This window comes from Hyla sarda, chromosome 13, assembly GCF_029499605.1.
Source record: "Hyla sarda isolate aHylSar1 chromosome 13, aHylSar1.hap1, whole genome shotgun sequence".
NCBI lineage: Eukaryota > Metazoa > Chordata > Amphibia > Anura > Hylidae > Hyla > Hyla sarda.
This window is the reverse complement of record NC_079201.1, coordinates 15,870,169-15,893,742: the sequence shown is the minus strand read 5'-3', so window position 1 is coordinate 15,893,742 and position 23,574 is coordinate 15,870,169. Positions and strand designations below refer to the sequence as shown.

The 23,574-nt window shown below is 45.9% G+C and overlaps 1 protein-coding gene across 1 annotated transcript in view; it reads left to right on the top strand.

The window, feature by feature from the left end:
• Positions 1–876: 876 nt before the first annotated feature.
• SRC (SRC proto-oncogene, non-receptor tyrosine kinase) overlaps positions 877–23,574 on the top strand; it is a gene marked incomplete in the record, with an annotated part of 48,941 nt that continues 26,243 nt past the window's right edge. Inside the window, 1 exon segment of the mRNA XM_056549900.1 lies at positions 877–1,143.

Sequence of the window (23,574 nt, the reverse complement as noted above, 5' to 3'; positions counted from 1 at the left end):
TTGTAGTTTTGCAACTAGAGAGTCACAAGATGCCCATTTCTGATGCGGTACACACACTGGGTTATCCATATATGCCCGGATAGCCCTCAGCTATGATGGGAGTTGTAGTTTTGCAACTAGAGAGCCACATGATGCCCATTTTTGATGCGGTACACACACTGGGTTATCCATATATGCCCGGATAGCCCTCAGCTATGATGGGAGTTGTAGTTTTGCAACTAGAGAGCCACATGATGCCCATTTCTGATGCGGTACACACACTGGGTTATCCATATATGCCCGGATAGCCCTAAGCTATGATGGGAGTTGTAGTTTTGCAACTAGAGAGCCACATGATGCCCATTTCTGATGCGGTACACACACTGGGTTATCCATATATGCCCGGATAGCCCTAAGCTATGATGGGAGTTGTAGTTTTGCAACTAGAGAGCCACAGGTTGTAGAACTCTGGCCCCAGGATGCCACTTCTGATGTGGTACATGCACTGGGTCATCCATATGATCCTATGCCAATGATTTCACTTCCTTTCTGTAACAAGTCATGTGCCAGCAATAAATGTTCTGTGCACATGCCAGAGAGAGCCTCCATTCTGGGCGGATGTGTCACCCTGTGTCAATGAATCAACACTCCTATTCACTAGGAAAGAATGAGGGAAGCAGGAAAAAGAGGCTCAGAATGGGAAGAAGAAAGAGGAGGAGGAGGAGAGAGATAAGGGAGGAGGGGAGGAGGAGCAGGGCACATAAAGAAATCTACAAGGAGAGGATGGGCAGGGGGCGGGGCCGCGCGGTGACTGACACACGTGACACCGCCTGGAGCACGTAGTTACCGAGCGGCGGCCTCTAGGGGGAGCTGGAGAGATTCAGTCGTACAGACACATGGAGGGACGGACTGAACCATCTCCGCCTCCAGGGGGGGTGGGCTGAACGCAGTCGCTCGGGAGGAGGAGGGAGCCACCGCCGCCGGCCGGGCGTGAACCTCAATCCAAGGAGAGACACAAACTTCTCGGGCCGGAGCATCACGGGGGCTCCATGGGAAAGAGATAAGAAGGCGGGCGGACATTGACCCCGTACAAGCGCTCCCTAACCCCCCTCTAATTGAGGGGGGGTCCCCGGAGACTAGGACAGCCACCCATACAACAACAAGGTGAGATTGAGGGGTGTCAGGGGGGACAGGGGCGGCATGGACGGCTGTATTGTATGAGGGGTCCTATCAGCACAGCACAGGGCAGGGTGGGATGAGCCCAGACTGCATGGTACTGTGTACACTTTATGGAGAGCTGCCTGGCAATGCCCACTCCACATATGTGCCACCCTAAATGGGTATATATATATATATATGAGTCACGTGACCATCGCTCCTACACCTACCTTGTTTACGTGACAAACTTCATAACGTACGTTGTACGGCGATGGCGAGACGTAAGGTACATACGGGATGGGGCCGGTGTGCGCCACAATGGGTATACGTGTATATGCGCCACAATGGGTAGACGTATATATGCGCCACAATGGGTATACGTATATATGCGCCACAATGGGTATACGTATATATGCGCCACAATGGGTATACGTATATATGCGCCACAATGGGTATACGTATATATGCGCCACAATGGGTATACGAATATATGCGCCACAATGGGTATACGTATATATGCGCCACAATGGGTATACGAATATATGCGCCACAATGGGTATACGAATATATGCGCCACAATGGGTATACGAATATATGCGCCACAATGGGTATACGAATATATGCGCCACAATGGGTAGACGAATATATGCGCCACAATGGGTAGACGAATATATGCGCCACAATGGGTAGACGTATATATGCGCCACAATGGGTATACGAATATATGCGCCACAATGGGTATACGAATATATGCGCCACAATGGGTATACGTATATATGCGCCACAATGGGTATACGTATATATGCGCCACAATGGGTATACGTATATATGCGCCACAATGGGTATACGAATATATGCGCCACAATGGGTATACGAATATATGCGCCACAATGGGTATACGAATATATGCGCCACAATGGGTATACGAATATATGCGCCACAATGGGTATACGAATATATGCGCCACAATGGGTAAACGTATATATGCGCCACAATGGATATAGGAATATATGCGCCACAATGGGTATACGTATATATGCGCCACAATGGGTATACGTATATATGCGCCACAATGGGTATACGTATATATGCGCCACAATGGGTATACGAATATATGCGCCACAATGGGTATACGAATATATGCGCCACAATGGGTATACGAATATATGCGCCACAATGGGTATACGTATATATGCGCCACAATGGGTATACGAATATATGCGCCACAATGGGTATACGTATATATGCGCCACAATGGGTATACGTATATATGCGCCACAATGGGTATACGAATATATGCGCCACAATGGGTATACGAATATATGCGCCACAATGGGTATACGAATATATGCGCCACAATGGGTAGACTAATATATGCGCCACAATGGGTATACGTATATATGCGCCACAATGGGTCTACGTATATATGCGCCACAATGGGTATACGTATATATGCGCCACAATGGGTATACGAATATATGCGCCACAATGGGTATACGAATATATGCGCCACAATGGGTATACGAATATATGCGCCACAATGGGTATACGAATATATGCGCCACAATGGGTATACGAATATATGCGCCACAATGGGTATACGAATACATACGGGATGGGCCGGTGTGCGCCACAATGGGTATATGTGTATATGCATAGCAGGTCCATGTTACCGATGTGCGCCACAATGGGTCTACGTATATATGCGCCACAATGGGTAGACGTATATATGCGCCACAATGGGTATACGTGTATATGCGTCACAGGTCCGTGCTATCACTCCTATAGATACATTGTTTATGTGAATAACTTCATTGCTTACGTTATACGGCAATGGCGATGGGGCCAGTGTGCACCACAATCAGGGCCGTTTGAAGGAATTGGGGGCCCCAAGCAAAATAGACATGAAGGCGCAAAGCCCCCCCGCCTCCCCACCTTACGCACGCAAAGCCTACAGGAACCACAGCATAGCCATACAGTTTAAATTCACCCCTTGTACCCCCAGATTACCCCCCTCCCCAAAGTAGAAAGGTAGTACCCCCAGATTAGACCCCCCCCCAGCTGGTACCTCTGCCGCTACAGTTGCCGGGAATTCAGGGCAGAACCTTCCCCAGTCCCCAGATAAGGGTTTGCACAGTTACTTGCACAGTTACGCGCGGTAATGATGTCCGTGCACGTCGCGCTCTCAAAATACCTAGGGCCGGCGTCAGAATGTAGTAACACCGGCCCTTGAATTCTGGGAGCGTGACTTGAGAGAACGTCAATACGAGGCCGACGCGCGTAGCTGTACGGCACTTAACTGGGGGCGGGGATATCAGGTGAGCCGGGCACCCAAAATAGGAGCCGGAGGCCGAGCGGCTTTAGTCTCTGCCTCCCGCTCCAGGCTCTCTCGCTGCTGGCCTGGCCGGCTGACAGGGCGTGCTGCCGAACCGGGATAGGGGTAGGAGGACCGCCCCCGGCACAACAAGTGCCAGCTCTGCTCGGGGCCCCAAACAATTGCTTGGTTTGCCTGTCCTGCAGCGACGGGCCCTGGCCACAATAGGTATACGTATATATATATGTGTCACGTGACCATCGCTCCTATAGCTACCTTAAACCTAATTACATACGTTATACGGTGACGAATAGGTGTCAGGTGCATACGGGATGGGGCCGGTGTGTGCCGCAATGGATATATACGTATATACGCGTCACACGTCTATGCTACCGCTCTTATAGATAACAGGAACAAAGGGAAATTCCAGCACCGCAGTCCCAGGATACCAATGGGAACACAGAACTCAGCATGCACGAACCAAGGAGTGACGCGTTTCGGCGGATGTAGCAATGGTGCATATGAGATGGGGGCGGTGTGACAATACTCTCGCTCCTATAGGTATATTGTTTACGTGAGAAACTTCATTACCTTAAAGGGGGACTCCGGTGGAATATATATATATATAATATAATATAATATTTTATTTTATTTTATTTTTCATATCAACTGGTGCCAGAAAGTTAAACAGATTTGTAAATGACTTCTATTAAAAAAATATTTATCCTTCCAATACTTTTTAGCAGCTGTATGCTACAGAGGAAATTCTGTTCTTTTTGAATTTCTTTTTTGTCTTGTCCACAGTGCTCTCTGCTGACACCTGATGTCCGTCCAGAGCAGCATAGGTTTGCTATGGGGATTTTCTCCTGCTCTGGACAGTTCCTGAGACGGACAGAGGTGTCAACAGAGAGCACTGTGCACAAGACAAAAAAGAAATTCAAAAAGAAAAGAGTTTCCTCTGTAGCATACAGCTGCTAAAAAGTACTGGAAGGGTAAAGATTTTTTTAATTTAAGTAATTTACAAATATGTTTAACTTTCTGGCACCAGTTGATTTGAAAAAAAATAATATATATATATGTTTTCCACCGGAGTACCCCTCTAAGTGACAATGAAGAGATGTCAGGTGCATACGGAATAGGGACTGTGTGTGTGTATATATGTATGTATATATATGTATATATATGTATATATGTGTGTGTGTGTGTGTGTGTGTGTGTGTGTGTGTATATATATATATATATATATATATATATATACACACACAGTTAGATAGATAGATATATATATATATATATATATATATATATATATATATATATATATATATACCTATCTATATCTATATCTAATTTGCGTATCATGCCCTATAGATGCGTTGTTTTTTGGATAATCCTAATAATATACATTCAATGGGTGCATACGGGATGGGGCTGTTGTGTGCGCGACATTTTATATACTAATATACGCATCACGTGTCCATGGTGACGCTTCAGTGAATACGTTGTTTACATGAAAATCATCATTATGTACGTTATAAAGTGATGTGGGGTGCATACGGGATGGGGCTTTGGGGGGGGGGGCGCGTAATTGATATCCGTATATATGTGTCATGTGATTATGCTGTCGCTCCAATAGATATATTGTTAAGGTGAGAAAAATCAGAACGTACGTTGGACGACGGCGAGACATCGGGTGCATATGTGATGTATCGCAACAGTGCTTTCCCTACATATCCAGCGTACAAAGATGCACAAGCGCAAATCTCTGGTCGAGCCACGATACGTGAGGAGAGGACTACGCTGTGACTTTGGTCGCACGACTATAGGTTACAGAGATAATGGCGTAAATTGCCAAAAGTTGCAAGTGACACAAAGTTTGGCGCAAGTGATGCTCTCACTGCCTGCAGCAACCCGTTGCGATAAGGGATACCATCAAGTTGCATCACTTTGACTGAACACCATAGCAGGGGTTATCCTGAACTGCTTTCTTTCAGGAACAGCGCCTCTCTTATCCTCAGTTTGGATGCGGTATTGCAGTTCAAGGGAATAGAGATGCGGACAGGCGCCATATTCTTTAAATGCAAAATGTTTCCTTTTAAAGCAGTGCTTTCTACTCAGTGGCTGTCCAGCTGTGGCAAAACTACAACTCCCAGCATGCCCGGACAGCCAACGGCTGTCCGGGCATGCTGGGAGTTGTAGTTTTGCAACAGCTGGAGGCACCCTGGTTGGGGAAACACTGAGGATAGGACTATGCTATATGACTTAACTTTCTTAAGATGAGGAATTAGGGAATTCTGATTATACACCGAACCTGGCTGTTGTGATACTACAACTCCCAGCATGCCGGCACAGCCGACTCAAAACGTTGCGGCATGTAGTGACTATCGGTGCACACATGTGATGTAAAGACATGAAACGTCCGACCACCATTGGTCTTTTCTGCTTTTGCTTTCTCTTTCCCCGTTCTCTCTCTCGCCCCAAGAGCTGACAATCACGTTGCAGCGGGTTTACCTGCGGTTTGTTTTATTTTTGGACAGATTGGTAATATTAAGGTCTGTGGATGTTATCTAGGCCAAAATATTCCGTGTCCCACCTCCCCCTCAGCGACGTGTATCAGGCAGGTTTCGGCTTGTCTCCTCTCTGGAAGTATCGCACATAACTCTCCTGTTCTCCCAGCTGCAGGCCAGGGGGGGGGGGGGGGGGGGGGGGATCTGAGACTACCCTGAAGTATCTGTGTATACTGCCCACGTGAACAAGAGGTACATGGCTCTGCAGGTGTATGTGTAAAATATATATATATTGGGTAGTATACACAGATACTTCAGGGTAGTCTCATAGATTCCCCCCCGGCCTGCAGCTGGGAGAACAGGAGAGTTCTGTGCGATACTTCCAGAGAGGATACAAAAACCTAGACGCCATGGTGACCTGGCGCCCGGGATTTGTCAAGCCCTAAGAATTTTATATAATCATATATTAGATAAATATATATATATATATATATATATATATATATATATATATATATATATATATATATATATATAATATATATACACACACACACACTCTCTCTCATTCTTAGGGCTTGACAAATTCCAGGCGCCAGGTCACCATGGCATCTAGGTTTTTGTCAGCCCTATAAAAAAAAAAAAAAACACATAGATAGTAGATATTTGATTATTAAAAAGGGCTGACAAAAGCCTATACGCTGTGGTGACCTGACGCCCAGGATTTGTCAAGCCCTAAGATTATAATATAACCGTTTTACTTACCTCCACCTTTTGTTCCTACGCTGAATCTCCAACCCCCCCACCCCGTTCAGCCTAGGGGCCGGCTTCAGTGTTACAGCTGACCGCCGAGCCAATTAACGGCCTCGGCTGTGATGTTCCGTACTCGGGTACAGTACCGAGCGTCGCGGCAAGGCAGCTTATTTGCTGCGGCTGTCACATGACACGAGCGTCGACCAAAGACATCAGATGCTGAACACTGGAGACAGAACGGGGATCAGTGTGGGAACGGAGGCAGAGGTAAGTAATACTTTTTTTTTTTTTCTTAAAAATTTAGAGGACACTTATGACTGTGACACACTGGAAGATGAGGGGACACTAATGACTTTGACACACACTGGGAGATGAGGGGACACTAATGACTGACACACAGATGAGGGGACACTAATGACTGACACAGAGATGAGGGGACACTAATGACTGATACAGGGGGAGATGAGGGGACACTAATGACTGTGACGCAGATGAGGGGACACTAATGACTGTGACACAGATGAGGGGACACTAATGACTGGTACAGAGAGATGAGGGGACATTAATGACTTCAGGGGGAGATGAGGGGACACTAATGACTGTGGTACAGAAAGATATGGGGACATTAATGACTGTGACACGGAGATATGAGGGGACAATAATGACTGATACAGGGGGAGATGAGGGGACACTAATGACGGTGACACAGGGAGAGATTAGGGGACACTAAGGACTGTGACACAGGGGAGATGAGGGGACACTAGTGACTGTGACACAGAGATGAGGGGACACTAATGACTGTGACACGGAGAGATGAGGGGACACTAATGACGGTGACACAGGGAGAGATGAGGGGACACTAATGACGGTGACACAGGGAGAGATGAGGGGACACTAATGACTGTGACACAGGGAGAGATGAGGGGACACTAATGACTGTGACACAGGGAGAGATGAGGGGACACTAATGACTGTGACACAGGGAGAGATGAGGGGACACTAATGACTGTGACACAGGGAGAGATGAGGGGACACTAATGACTGTGACACAGGGAGAGATGAGGGGACACTAATGACTGTGACACAGGGAGAGATGAGGGGCACTAATGACTGTGACACAGGGAGAGATGAGGGGACACTAATGACTGTGACACGGAGAGATGAGGGGACACTTATGACTGTGACACAGGGGGAGATGAGGGGACACTAATGACTGTGACACGGGGGAGAGATGAGGGGACACTAATGACGGTGACACAGGGAGAGATGAGGGGACAGTAGTGACCGATTATAGGACCTGATGTGCGTCATCCTGGCTCCTGACTTTATTTAGCGTCCTCCTAGATCCATAGCACATTTGTCAGGCCCTGACTTATATTTTTATAGTAAATTCTATATTTCCTACCATGACCTTCTTCTATAGCACAATATGGAGGTCACACAATGAACACTGTAGACGGTAGTACTGACAAGTAGCGTGTCTGTATGTTTTGTGTTGTATATATTATGTACCTAGACTAGGAGCCTATAAATCTATATCCGTTCTCTGTGACCTTCTTGCCTCATGACTTCAGTGGCATCACAGCTTGCCACAGAGGGTTCCCATAGATCCTGTTAGGGAAGCATGGGATACTATTAGGGAAGTGTTTCCCAACCAGGGTGCCTCCAGCTGTGGTCAAACTACAACTCCCAGCATGCCCGGACAGCCGAAGGCTGTCCGGGCATGCTGGGAGTTGTAGTTTGCCCACAGCTGGAGGCACCCTGGTTGGGAAACACTGCATTAGGGTATATCCTCTAGGTACGTGTTCACACAGGCTAAAACTATGCCGAAAATTCCACCTCAAAGGTCTGCGGGGGAGATGTATCAAAACCTGTGCAAAGGAAAAGTTGGGCAGTTGCCCATAGCAACCAATCAGATGGCTTCTTTCACTTTGCACAGGCCTTGTTAAAAATGAAAGCAGCCAGCTGATTGGTTGCTATGGGCAACTGGGCAACTTTTCCTCTGGACAGGTTTTGCTAAATCTCCCCCCTATGGTGCTGATTTTAATGTGTGGTTTTTATTAGTTTCCAATAGGAAATTAAAAGCAGAACCACAAGGTCAATTCTTTATCCTCACAGAAGGTGGTTTTGAAATATATATTTTTTTTTATTTAAAGGGGTAATCCAGTGGGATAATGTTTTTATTTTATTATTATTATTATTTTTTTTAATTAACTGGTGCCAGAAAGTTATACAGATTTGTAAATTACTTCTATTTAAAAAATCTTAATCCTTCCAGTACTTATTATCTGCTGTGTGCTACAGAGGAAGTTGTGTAGTTCTTTTCTGTCTGACCACAGACCTCTGTCCGTGTCAGGAACTGTCCAGAGTAGGAGCAAATCCCCATAGCAAACCTCTCCTGCTCCGGACAGTTCCTGACATGGACAGAGGTGTCAGCAGAGAGCACTGTGGTCAGACTGGAAAGAACTACACTACTTCCTGTGGAGCATACAGCAGCTGATAAGTACTGGAAGGATTAAGATTTTTAAATAGAAGTAATTTACAAATCGGTTTAACTTTCTGGCACATGTAGATTGTTTTCCACTGGAGTACCCCTTTAAATCAGTCAGAGACACGCGGAGCATTGTTCATGTCAAAATCCATGTGTGTGAACTAGTTCTGTTTGTCCAGCTGGAACTTTCCTTTGTTGTTTTCCATTGTGTATTCCTTTTGGTCTGCGTCCTACAGCGTGTTCATTCTTTCGCCGGACATGCGCTGCTGTCAGTGGAAACGGCGCATGTCCAAGCGGACGTGATGTCCTCATGGAATTTCGTGCCCTTACAAAAAATTGCAGCAAGTCATAAACTGGATTTTCTATACTTTTTTTTTTTTTTTTTTTTTAAAGGGGTACTCCAGGGAACTGAACTTACCCCCTATCCACAGGACCCCCTATGATCTCCTGTCTACCGTATTTTTCGCCGTATAAGACGCACTTTTTCTTCCCCAAAACTGGGGGGAAAAAGTCGGTGCGTTTTATACGGCGAATACACCCCTATCGCGGCGGTCTCTGTGGCCATCAATGGCCGGGACCCGCGGCTAATACAGGACATCACCGATCGCGGTGATGCCCTGTATTTAACCCTTCAGACGTGGCGATCAAAGCTGACCGCCACGTCTGAAGGGAAAGTGACGCTAACCCGGCTGTTCAGTCGGGCTGTTCGGGACCGCCGCGCTTTCACCGCGGTGGTCCCGAACAGCCCGACTGAATAGCCGGGTTAGTGCTTACAGGACACCGGGAGGGACCTTACCTGCCTCCTCGGTGTCTTCTCCGTTCAGGGATCCCCTGTATGGCCGGCGCTCTCCTTCCTCGTCATCACGTCGTCGCGTACGTGCGTTGGCGTGCGTAACGACGTGATGGCGGCGACGGAGAGCGAGGATACCCGGCCGGCAGCAGAGACGTTCCAGAGACACGGCGACACAACACGGGGACACGGCGACAGCGATGGAGAGACATCCAGGGCAGCGGTGACGGGTCCGGAGCGGCGGGGACACGTGAGTATTACCTCCTATGCAGTGGTCTTCAATCTGCGGACCTCCAGATGTTGCAAAACTACAACTCCCAGCATGCCCGGACAGCCAACGGCAACATCTGGAGGTCCGCAGGTTGAGACCACTATTGGGTTCAAAATCTTTAATTTTTTAGATTTTGCACCTAAAATAGGGTGCGTCTTATACGCCGGTGCGTCCTATAGGACGAAAAATACGGTACTTATCCGTCTTCGGCACGCTCTGACACGCACCTTTCTGGACGAGCGCACATGAAGCCTGCTCAGCCAATCACCGGCCACAGCGATGTCCCACCTCAGCCAGTGATTGGTTCAGCAGGCCGTCACTTGCGATCTCCATAGAAGGTGGGGGGGTCAGACGCGCCAAGGAGCCCTGCACAGGAGATTGTTGGGGGATGAGTTTAGTTCCCCGGAGTAGTACCCCTTTAAAAAAAAAAATTTTAAATCAACTGATGCAAGAAAGTGAAACAGATTTGTAAATTACTTCTATTTAAAAATCTTAATCCTTCCAGTACTTATCAGCGTCTGTATGCTCCAGAGGAAGTTTCTTTTCTTTTTGAATTTCCTTTCCTTTCTGAGCACATTGCTCTCTGCTGACACCTCTGCCCATATCCGGAACTGTCCGGAGCAGGATAGCTTTGCTATGTGGATTTGCTCCCACTCTGGACAGTTCCTGACATGGACAGAGGTGTCAGCAGAGAGCACTGTGGTCAGACTAAAAGGTAATTCAAAAAGAAAAGAACTTCCTGTGGAGCATACAGCAGCTAAGTACTGGAAGGATTAAGATTTTTAAATAGAAGTAATTTACAAATCTGTTTCACTTTCTGGCATCAGTTGATTTAAAAAAATAAATAAATATACATACACACACACATATATATATATATATATATATATATATATATATATATATATATATATATATATTATCCATCCAGCGGAGTACCCATTTAAAGGTACGTATACATGTACATTATCTGCTGCAGATTTTCTGCAGACACGTTGAAGGCAATCCACAGTGGAATTTTCATGGCAGATTTATGGGTGTTTGAATGAACCCTGAGGGTCTGTTCAGAGATACCGTATCTGCTGCGGATTTTATGCTGTTAAATGATTAATATGGTCGATTATATGTTGGTCAGTGTTTCCCAATTGTTGCAAAACTACAACTCCTAGCATGCCCGGACAGCCGTTGGCTGTCCGGTCATGCTGGGAGTTGTAGTTCTGCAACAGCTGGAGGCACACTGATTGGGAAACAAGGCCTTACTGGAAATAGGACTATGCTGGGTGGAGACCTAGAGCCTACGATATGTATTTTTGGGCCCCGGTGTGTGAACATTTTACCTACGGTAGTTTCGGAAGAGGCTTATGGAAATTGGTGACGGGAAGTTAATGTCTGGACACTGATCTGTCTGGGGGACGATGCGTAAAGTTTTGAGGAATTGACTTATCGTATGTAAGTAGTCGGGGGATCGCCACTTCCTCTTATCTGACAGAATTCAGGAACCTGTTCCGCCCTGAAATCATGGTTTAGTATAAATGCCCTAAAAGGATGGACCCTGAAGGCTTATGGGCACATCACAGTGATTTCATTTCTTTAAACTGATCAAAGGGAGAGATTGAAATAGATTTATTTATTATTTTATTGTAATTTAAATTTTTCTTGTGTTTTTTTAAATAATATTTATTATTATTATTAATAATAAGTATTAGAATTATTTTAGTATTAGAATTATTTTAGTATTAGTATTATTTTAGTATTAGTATTATTTTAGTATTAGAATTATTTTAGTATTAGAATTACGGTATTTTAGTATTGGTATTATTTTAGTATTGGAATTATTTTAGTATTGGAATTATTTTAGTATTAGAATTATTTTAGTATTGGTATTATTTTAGTATTGGTATTATTTTAGTATTGGTATTATTTTAGTATTGGTATTATTTTAGTATTGGTATTATTTTAGTATTGGTATTATTTTAGTATTGGAATTATTTTAGTATTGGAATTATTTTAGTATTGGAATTATTTTAGTATTGGTATTATTTTAGTATTGGAATTATTTTAGTTTTGGAATTATTTTAGTATTGGAATTATTTTAGTTTTGGTATTATTTTAGTATTGGTATTTTATTTAGTATATTATTTAATGTTGTATTTAGTATTATTTTTTATTGTTTTTATTTAGTATAATCATTAATTAGCTGAGTAGCTGACGCTGCCCGGTTTTTCCAACCTAATCCTTGTGAGGGAGAACGACAAAGGAGAAACGTTTGTCCTTATATCCCGTCCTCAAATCCTGACCCCAAATCCTTACCTCACATCTCGACCTCCTAACCGTCCTCCCCCCCCATCCCGTCCTGGCAACCACGCAGCTCCAGCAAAGTAGCCGCGGCCGGAGCTGCCGCCGCGGTACTTGGCAGCTGCAGTGGCCATTCCCCGCTCTGTGCTGACAAATACTGGCCAATGCATGGCCGGCATTTGTCAGCGCATTGTGTACCCCCGCTCAACCGGTGGCGTACCCCTAGGGGTACGCGTACCACCGATTTGAGAACCCATGATCTAGAACATAATCCTGGCTGCAGCACAATCCTGTTTGGCTGCAGGCACACTTCTGTGCTCACTCCTGTCCTGTCTCCTGTCTGCAAACAGAGAGGAGGGGGTTACAGAGCAGCCTGCAATGATTGGATGAAAAGGCACAGCAGACTAAGGGATGAACTGAATGCATGGTGAGTGATGGCGGGCTCAGCTTTTACTTTGGACACGCCCCCTTCCTGAGCAGTGGATGTCAGAATGAGTGAGCAGCAGAACAGATGGATTTGTCTGCCAAATACAGAAGCCAGACATAAAAAAAAGACATGTAAAGCATCTGCGTGACATATATAGGACAGGTACACTTTAAAGAACGCACAGGTGTTGCCCTGCATAGGGGTTTTTGTTCTTTTTTTTTTTATTTTAGTTTTTTTATTCTATTCATTTAAAACCATTTTAAGGCATTTAGGATAATTTTTTCTAAACACTTTCTAAAATCTGTACGTACGGTATGTCCTTTTTAATACGTTCCGAGTTGTTCAGATCCCCGATGTGGTGGCAGTGTGGAGGTTTTTATGACCTACATGTGCCGACGTGCGTTTTTATGGAGTTTTTTTTCTTTTCTTGCAGTCTTTTATAAGCGCACACCCTGCTCCGTCAGATAAAGAACTGTATGGAACACAGTGTGCAAACATGCTGTTAGACGTATAGCACATTAAAGGGGTTCTCCACCATGTGTTGTGAGATTACCATAACACTGAGGCTAGCTTTTTGTGAACTGGGTATTTCCTGCTGGTGTTCCTTCCCTTAAACTACAAGTGCCAGGATTCCTTGTTTGTAAGTGTGAGGTCACTTTTTTTTCCCCACCCGTTGAAACACACCTGTGAACCCTTCAATGCAATAGACCAGTGTTTTCCGACCAGGGAGCCTCCATCTGTTGCAAAACTACAATGATCTCCCTTCCCACCCCAGCAGTCGCTTCACCTATTGAAGCACAGACAGGCTCCCTATGAACACCTGACTAGTGATGTCATATCTCGGGCCACACTGCAACCTGGGAAAACCTGAGATGACTTTGTACACTGTTAAAAATAAACATCGGGGCAAAAATCACATAAGAATTGCGACCAAACACCGGTGCAGACACTATATTATGAACTAAACTAACTTTACACCCCATGTAGTATAGTCAAATAAAAAATGACCTGCAAACTGTGGCCCTCCAGCTGTTGCAAAACTACAACTCCCAGCATTGCCCGGACAGCCGTTGGCCAATGCCCTTCATAATTCCTAATCTGGCAAGTGGGGTGCCCTCTGTTTTCCCACGATGCACCAGGAGCAGGTCTCGGGGGTGCTGTCAGCGTCAAGCATGTGCCGTGACAGGGAAGGGATTGTCTATTGAGTCACTCGCGCCTCCGCATGACAAAGAGCCGTGTCACCGGGTGCTGATGAATATCTGCGGCGTCTTTCTAATGATTCATTACATAGGTGCTGAAATACATTAATGGTAACTGGAGACACAGAACTATTGTATGGAAAGATCAAAGTCCTGGCGTTACTGTGCGCGTTATTTGTATACCCTGAATCACTTTTACCTGTTCTATAGAGGCAGCGATGCCTCAGGATTGTAGAGGGGGGGGGGGGGGGGGGGGTTGTCAAAATTACATAGAAAAGAAAAACATGGCTGATTTATTCCAGGAAGAGCAATGGACCTGAGCTGCAATACCACATACAGCCTACAGACAAGTGAGGCACTGTTCCTTAAGGAGGAATAACCTTGTTTTTCATATACAGTACACTCTCTGGACACTTTCTAGTCCTGGGTGGGGACCCCCTTTATACTTTCTACAAGGTGCTGGAAATGTTCCACTTCATATGGACGTGATGACATCACACAGTTCCTCCATATGGACATGATGACATCACACAGTTCTCCATATGGACATGATGACATCACACAGTTTCTCCATATGGACATGATGACATCACACAGTTCCCCCATATGGACATGACGACATCACACAGTTCCCCCATATGGACATGATGACATCACAAGTTCCTCCATATGGACATGATGACATCACAAGTTCCTCCATATGGACATGATGACATCACACAGTTCTCCATATGGACATGATGACATCACACAGTTCCTCCATATGGACATGATGACATCACAAGTTCCTCCATATGGACATGATGACATCACACAGTTCTCCATATGGACATGATGACATCACACAGTTCCTCCATATGGACATGATGACATCACACAGTTCCCCCATATGGACATGATGACATCACACAGTTCCCCCATATGGACATGATGCCATCACACAGTTCCTCCATATGGACATGATGACATCACACAGTTCCTCCATATGGACATGATGACATCACACAGTTCCTCCATATAGACATGATGACATCACACAGTTCCCCCATATGGACATGATGACATCACACAGTTCCCCCATATGGACATGATGACATCACACAGTTCCCCCATAGGGACATGATGACATCACACAGTTCCCCCATAGGGACATGATGACATCACACAGTTCCCCCATAGGGACATGATGACATCATACAGTTCCTCCATATGGACATGATGACATCACACAGTTCCTCCATATGGACATGATGACATCACACAGTTCCTCCATATGGACATGATGACATCACACAGTTCCTCCATATGGACATGATGACATCACACAGTTGCTGTAGATTTGTCGGATCCATGATGAGAATCTCCGGTTCCACCACATCCCAGCGGTGATCCATAGGATGAGATCTGGTGACTGTGGAGGCCATTGGAGTCATGTGACCTCATTGTCCTGTATGAGATGATGTCATGTGACCTCATTGTCCTGTATGAGATGATGTCATGTGACCTCATTGTCCTGTATGAGATGATGTCATGTGACATGGGGCATTATCCTGCTGGAAGTATCATCAGAAGATGGGTCCACTGTGGTCATAAAGGGACGGACATGACCAGTAACAACACTCAGGTAGGCTGTGGTGTTTATACCAGGATCAATTGGTACTGAGGGGCCCAAAGTGCCCAGAAAATGTCCCCCCTCCACCATTACACCCCCACCAGGCTGACCCGCTGACACAAGGCAGGAGGGATCCCGGCTTTATTTTCCATCTTCCATTGTCCAGTTTGGTTCCTGTGTGAATTGTGGCCTCGGTTTCCTGTTCTTAGCTGACAGGAGGGCCCCCCCCCCCCCGGTGTTGTCTTCTACCTCTGTAGCCCATCTGCTTCAAGGTTGAACATGTGCGTTTAGCGATGATATTCTTCAGACCTTGGTTGTTGAGTTACTGTTGCCTTTCTGTCATCTCGAACCAGTCTTCCCATTCTCCTCTGACGACAATGCATTTGCGTCCACACAACTGCCGCTCACTGGATATTTTCTCTTTTTCGGACCGTTCTCTGTAAACCCGAGAGATTGTTGTGTGTGAAAATCTACCATGAACCATGTCACTTTCAAAGTCACCTAAATCCCCTTTTTCTCCATTCTGATGCTCTGTTGGAATTACAGTAAGTTGTCTTGACCACCTCTACATGCCTTAGTGCATTGAGTTCCTGTCATGTGACTGACTGATTAGCTATTTGTGTAAACAAGAAGCAGTTGATCAGGTACATATAAGTAGGGCGCGCCCCCTCGTTACGTCATGCCACACCCCCTCGCTATAGACTTGTTTTGAGGGGGTGTGGTGTGACATCACGGGGGCGTGCCCTACTGACATGTATTTAGTCACAAAGGATCATCTTAGATATAATGCACATAACTCTACACATGGTGACTGGTAGATCTCCGGCCAATGCTGGGCTCAAAGGGGAACTCCACTGGAAGGAACCTTTATTTTATTTTTATTTATTTTTTAAATCAACTGGTGCCAGAAAGTTAAACAGATTTGTAAATTACTTCTATTAAAAAGTCTTAATCCTTCCAGTACTTAACAGCTGCTGTATGCTCCACAGGAAGTTCTTTTCTTTTTGAACTTCCTTTGTCTGATCACAGTGCTCTCTTCTGACACCTCTGTCCATTTTAGGAACTGTCCAGAGCAGGAGAGGTTTGCTATGGGCATTTACTCCTACTCTGGACAGTTAGTGACAAGGTCAGAGGTGTCAGAAGAGAGCACTGTGGTCAGACAGAAAGGAAATTCAAAAAGAAAAGAACTTCCTGTGGAGCATACAGCAGCTAAGTACTGGAAGGATTAAGATTTTTAAATAAAAGTAATTTACAAATTTGTTTAACTTTCTGGCACCAGATGATTTAAAAAAAAAATAAAGTTTTCCAGCGGAGTTCCCCTTTAATAATTTTCCAGTGTCTGCCCTGAAAGTGCTGAGATTATCAGACCAGAAGTGTTGACATAGGGATACTGGAGGCCGAACAGCTGCAGGGTCCCAGCCTGTGACTTCAGACACTCCGGTCTTGTTCACATAAAAAAAGGTTTCCTTACGCATATCGCAACTGCGTTGTGGCTTTTGACTTCTATAGACCGAGTGTAATCTACCTGAGGTCTGTTTGTTGAACATATGGAGACATTTCGTTTGCTCAATTCATAAAGTCTATATTTAATCGCCACACCGCACTTTGTCGCAACATCTACCCAGGGCTGTATTTACCATCAGGCACCTGTGGCCTTTGCCTAGGGCGGCCGTGTTGAGGGGGCGGCGCTTCAGAGATTAAAAGAAATTAAAAGTACTTTTGATGTAGCTGCTGGCGCCATGCTATGTACGATTAATTACAGAATAAAATCTATTCTTGCCCCTCTTGGCTGAACCCACATGGGCCAGAACTGCACCAAAATTTACCTGTAGATTTGCAGCCGCTCATCATGTTGTGAATTTGATTGTTTTCTCCACTTCCTGTGTATAGCGGTGAGAGGCAACAGAATTTCCGCAGCCTCAAATTAAAGGGGTACTCCGGCGCGAAGACATCTTATCCCCCTATCCAAAGGACAGCTGTCACGCCCCCTCCCATAGGCTTGCATTGAGGGGGTGGAGCTTGACGTTACACGGGCGGGGCCCATGATGTCACAATGCTCCGGCCCCGTGATCACCAGTCATCGGACCTGGAGAGAACACGCTCCGGGGACTGATTGTAACAGGGTGCTGTGTGCAAGATCACGGGGGGTCCCCAGTGGGCGGGACACCCGCGACCAGGCATCTTATCCCCAATCCTTTGGCTAGAGGATAAGATGTCTTAGAGCTGGAGTACCCCTTTAAAGCCCATAGACTTCTATGGGATTCCGCCCTCCCGTTCACACTTCTGAATTTACGCTTGCGGAACTCCGCTTCAAAATAAAGCCCATAGACTTCTATGGGATTCCGCACTCCTATTCACACTTCTGAATTTCCGCTTGCGGAACTCCGCTTCAAAATAAAGCCCATAGACGTCTATGGGATTCCGCACTCCTATTCACACTTCTGAATTTCCGCTTGCGGAACTCCGCTTCAAAATAAAGCCCATAGACTTCTATGGGATTCCGCACTCCTATTCACACTTCTGAATTTCCGCTTGCGGAACTCCGCTTCAAAATAAAGCCCATAGACTTCTATGGGATTCCGCACTCCTATTCACACCTCTGAATTTCCGCTTGCGGAACTCCGCTTCAAAATAAAGCCCATAGACTTCTATGGGATTCCGCACTCCTATTCACACCTCTGAATTTCCGCTTGCGGAACTCCGCTTCAAAATAAAGCCCATAGACTTCTATGGGATTCCGCACTCCTATTCACACTTCTGAATTTCCGCTTGCGGAACTCCGCTTCAAAATAAAGCCCATAGACTTCTATGGGATTCCGCACTCCTATTCACACCTCTGAATTTCCGCTTGCGGAACTCCGCTTCAAAATAAAGCCCATAGACTTCTATGGGATTCCGCACTCCTATTCACACTTCTGAATTTCCGCTTGCGGAACTCCGCTTCAAAATAAAGCCCATAGACTTCTATGGGATTCCGCACTCCTATTCACACTTCTGAATTTCCGCTTGCGGAACTCCGCTTCAAAATAAAGCCCATAGACTTCTATGGGATTCCGCACTCCTATTCACACTTCTGAATTTCCGCTTGCGGAACTCCGCTTCAAAATAAAGCCCATAGACTTCTATGGGATTCCGCACTCCTATTCACACTTCTGAATTTCCGCTTGCGGAACTCTGCTTCAAAATAAAGTCTATAGACTTCTATGGGATTCCGCACTCCTATTCACACTTCTGAATTTCCGCTTGCGGAACTCCGCTTCAAAATAAAGCCCATAGACTTCTATGGGATTCCGCACTCCTATTCACACTTCTGAATTTCCGCTTGCGGAACTCCGCTTCAAAATAAAGCCCATAGACTTCTATGGGATTCCGCACTCCTATTCACACTTCTGAATTTCCGCTTGCGGAACTCCGCTTCAAAATAAAGCCCATAGACTTCTATGGGATTCCGCACTCCTATTCACACTTCTGAATTTCCGCTTGCGGAACTCCGCTTCAAAATAAAGCCCATAGACTTCTATGGGATTCCGCACTCCTATTCACACTTCTGAATTTCCGCTTGCGGAACTCTGCTTCAATATAAAGTCTATAGACTTCTATGGGATTCCGCACTCCTATTCACACTTCTGAATTTCCGCTTGCGGAACTCCGCCTCAAAATAAAGCCCATAGACTTCTATGGGATTCCGCACTCCTATTCACACCTCTGAATTTACACTTGCGGAACTCCGCTTCAAAATAAAGCCCATAGACTTCTATGGGATTCCGCACTCCTATTCACACTTCTGAATTTCCGCTTGCGGAACTCCGCTTCAAAATAAAGCCCATAGACTTCTATGGGATTCCGCACTCCTATTCACACTTCTGAATTTCCGCTTGCGGAACTCCGCTTCAAAATAAAGCCCATAGACTTCTATGGGATTCCGCACTCCTATTCACACTTCTGAATTTCCGCTTGCGGAACTCCGCTTCAAAATAAAGCCCATAGACTTCTATGGGATTCCGCACTCCTATTCACACTTCTGAATTTCCGCTTGCGGAACTCCGCTTCAAAATAAAGCCCATAGACTTCTATGGGATTCCGCACTCCTATTCACACTTCTGAATTTCCGCTTGCGGAACTCTGCTTCAATATAAAGTCTATAGACTTCTATGGGATTCCGCACTCCTATTCACACTTCTGAATTTCCGCTTGCGGAACTCCGCCTCAAAATAAAGCCCATAGACTTCTATGGGATTCCGCACTCCTATTCACACCTCTGAATTTACACTTGCGGAACTCCGCTTCAAAATAAAGCCCATAGACTTCTATGGGATTCCGCACTCCTATTCACACTTCTGAATTTACGCTTGCGGAATTCCGCTGGCGGAATTCCGCAAGCGTAAATTCAGAAGTGTGAATGGGAGTGCGGAATCCCATAGAAGTCTATGGGCTTTTATATGAGGCGGAATTAAATAGGTAATATGAGTCTATTAATTAGTGTATAATTTTAACTAATATTTTTTCTAATACTTTTGACTAGAGATGAGTAAACTTACAGTAAATTCGATTCGTCACGAACTTCTCGACTCGGCAGTTGATGACTTTTCCTGCATAAATTAGTTCAGCTTTCAGGTGCTCCTGTGGGCTGGAAAAGGTGGATACAGTCCTAGGAAAGAGTCTCCTAGGACTGTATCCACCTTTTCCAGCCCACGGGAGCACCGGAAAGCTGAACTACTTTTATGCAGGATAAGTCATCAACTGCCGAGCTGAGAAGTTCGTGACGAATTGAATTTACTGTAAGTTTGCTCATTACTACTTTTGACCTCAAGGGGGAATTGAACCTAAAACCTCCTCATCAGGTAATAGTGAAATGATACACGTTACCAGTGACACCGCTGGCATTTTCCTTATTGACGAATAGTCTGATACTTTATATACTGTATAAATCTCCGTATATAAAGCTTCTGATCTTTAATAACGTGTTTGTGACCGTTGTCACTGTATCGATGTGATGTCATGGTGCAATCCATTTCCTGTTTTTTATTTTTATTTTTTAAATGTGTATGTATAAAAGCAAGTACTGTGGTGTAGTTATATATAGACTTGAAAAAGGGGTCACATGCTCCCGAAACGCAATGTCAGCTTCTTAATAAAAGCTTTAATTTTAACCACGGTGTCCGCGGTTTGTCCCGGAGAGAGGGGACACTGACTGTGACACGGGAGAGAGGAGGGGACACTAATGACTGTGACACAGGGAGAGATGAGGGGACACTAATGACTGTGACACAGGGAGAGATGAGGGGACAGTAATGACTGACACGGGAGAGATGAGGGGACACTAATGACTGACACGGGAGAGATGAGGGGACACTAATGACTGTGACACGGGAGAGAGGAGGGGACACTAATGACTGTGACACAGGGAGAGATGAGGGGACACTAATGACTGTGACACAGGGAGAGATGAGGGGACACTAATGACTGTGACACAGGGAGAGATGAGGGGACACTAATGACTGTGACACGGGAGAGAGGAGGGGACACTGACTGTGACACGGGAGAGAGGAGGGGACACTAATGACTGTGACACGGGAGAGAGGAGGGGACACTAATGACTGTGACACGGGAGAGAGGAGGGGACACTGACTGTGACACGGGAGAGAGGAGGGGACACTAATGACTGTGACACGGGAGAGAGGAGGGGACACTAATGACTGTGACACAGGGAGAGAGGAGGGGACACTAATGACTGTGACACGGGGGAGATGAGGGGACACTAATGACTGTGACACAGGGAGAGAGGAGGGGACACTAATGACTGTGACACAGGGAGAGAGGAGGGGACACTAATGACTGTGACACAGGGAGAGATGAGGGGACACTAATGACTGTGACACAGGGAGAGATGAGGGGACACTAATGACTGTGACACAAGGGGAGAGATGAGGGGCACTAATGACTGACACAGGGAGAGATGAGGGGATACTAATGACTGTGACACAGGGGAGAGATGAGGGGCACTAATGACTGTGACACAGAGAGAGATGAGGGGACACTAATGACTGTGACACAGAGAGATGAGGGGACAGTAATGACTGTGACACGGAGAGATGAGGGGACACTAATGACTGTGACACAGGGAGAGATGAGGGGCACTAATGACTGACACAGGGAGAGATGAGGGGATACTAATGACTGTGACACAGGGAGAGATGAGGGGACACTAATGACTGTGACACAGGAGAGATGAGGGGACACTAATGACTGTGACACAGGGAGAGATGAGGGGACACTAATGACAGTGACACAGGGGAGAGGAGGGGACACTAATAACTGTGACACGGGAGAGATGAGGGGCACTAATGACTGACACAGGGAGAGATGAGGGGACACTAATGACTGTGACACAGGGAGGTATGAGGGGACACTAATGACTGTGACACAGGGATGAGGGGGACACTAATGACTGTGACACAGGGATGAGGGGGACACTAATGACTGTGACAGAGATGAGGGGGACACTAATGACTGTGACACAGGGATGAGGGGGACACTAATGACTGTGACACAGGGATGAGGGGGACACTAATGACTGTGACACAGAGATGAGGGGGACACTAATGACTGTGACATAGGGAGAGATGAGGGGACACTAATGACTGTGACACAGGGAGGTATGAGGGGACACTAATGACTGTGACACAGGGATGAGGGGGACACTAATGACTGTGACACAGGGATGAGGGGGACACTAATGACTGTGACACAGGGATGAGGGGACACTAATGACTGTGACACAGGGATGAGGGGGACACTAATGACTGTGACACAGGGAGAGATGAGGGGACACTAATGACTGTGACACAGAGATGAGGGGGACTCTAATGACTGTGACACAGAGATGAGGGGGACACTAATGACTGTGACACAGAGATGAGGGGGACACTAATGACTGTGACACAGAAATGAGGGGACACTAATGACTGATCATATGACGTGCGCCATTCCTGGCTTTTATTAACCTTTTTTTTTTTTTTTTCCTCTGGCTCCTAGATCCATAACACATTAGTCAGGCCCTGTCCTAGTAATGTCCAGTTGCTAAGTTGCCCATAGCAACCAATCAGTTCGCTGCTTTCATTTTATCAGAGACCTTTTCAAAAATGAAAGCAGCCATCTGATTGGTTGCTATGGGCAACACAGCACCTTTTTCCTCTGAACAGGTTTTGATAAATCTCCCCCCAGTGACCATAGCTTCCCTGCCTCCTCCCCCCCCCCCCCCCCCCTAATATTAAAGCTACAGCGTCCTAATTCCGGCTTCCCCTCGCAGTTATCACACGTGCCAGGCTTTCCTGACTGCTTCCATATTTAGCAGGGTGTCTCGAAAGCCGGCCATACCGGTACGGACGGAGGGTTGGATCGCATACATTTGTTTTTATCGCTATTTCTATGCGTTTTTATTTTTATTTTTTGGCAGTAACCTCCATTACAGTACAGCTGAATTATGTATAACTTTCGTACTGTACCCCACAGCGTTTCCTGGAGTTACAGAAGCAGCGAGACCGTACCTGTCTGGAATGTGCTTCGTGTTTTGCTCCGAACAGGATGTGTAATTCCTTAGGACAGTGTTTCCCAACCAGGGTGCCTCCAACTGTTGCAAAACTACAACTCCCAGCATGCCCGGACAGCCTTCGGCTGTCCGGGCATGCTGGGAGTTGTAGTTTTGTAACAGCTGGAGGCACCCTGGTTGGGAAACATTGCCTTTAGGACCATATACCATATAGCCTCGGTGTCTGTAT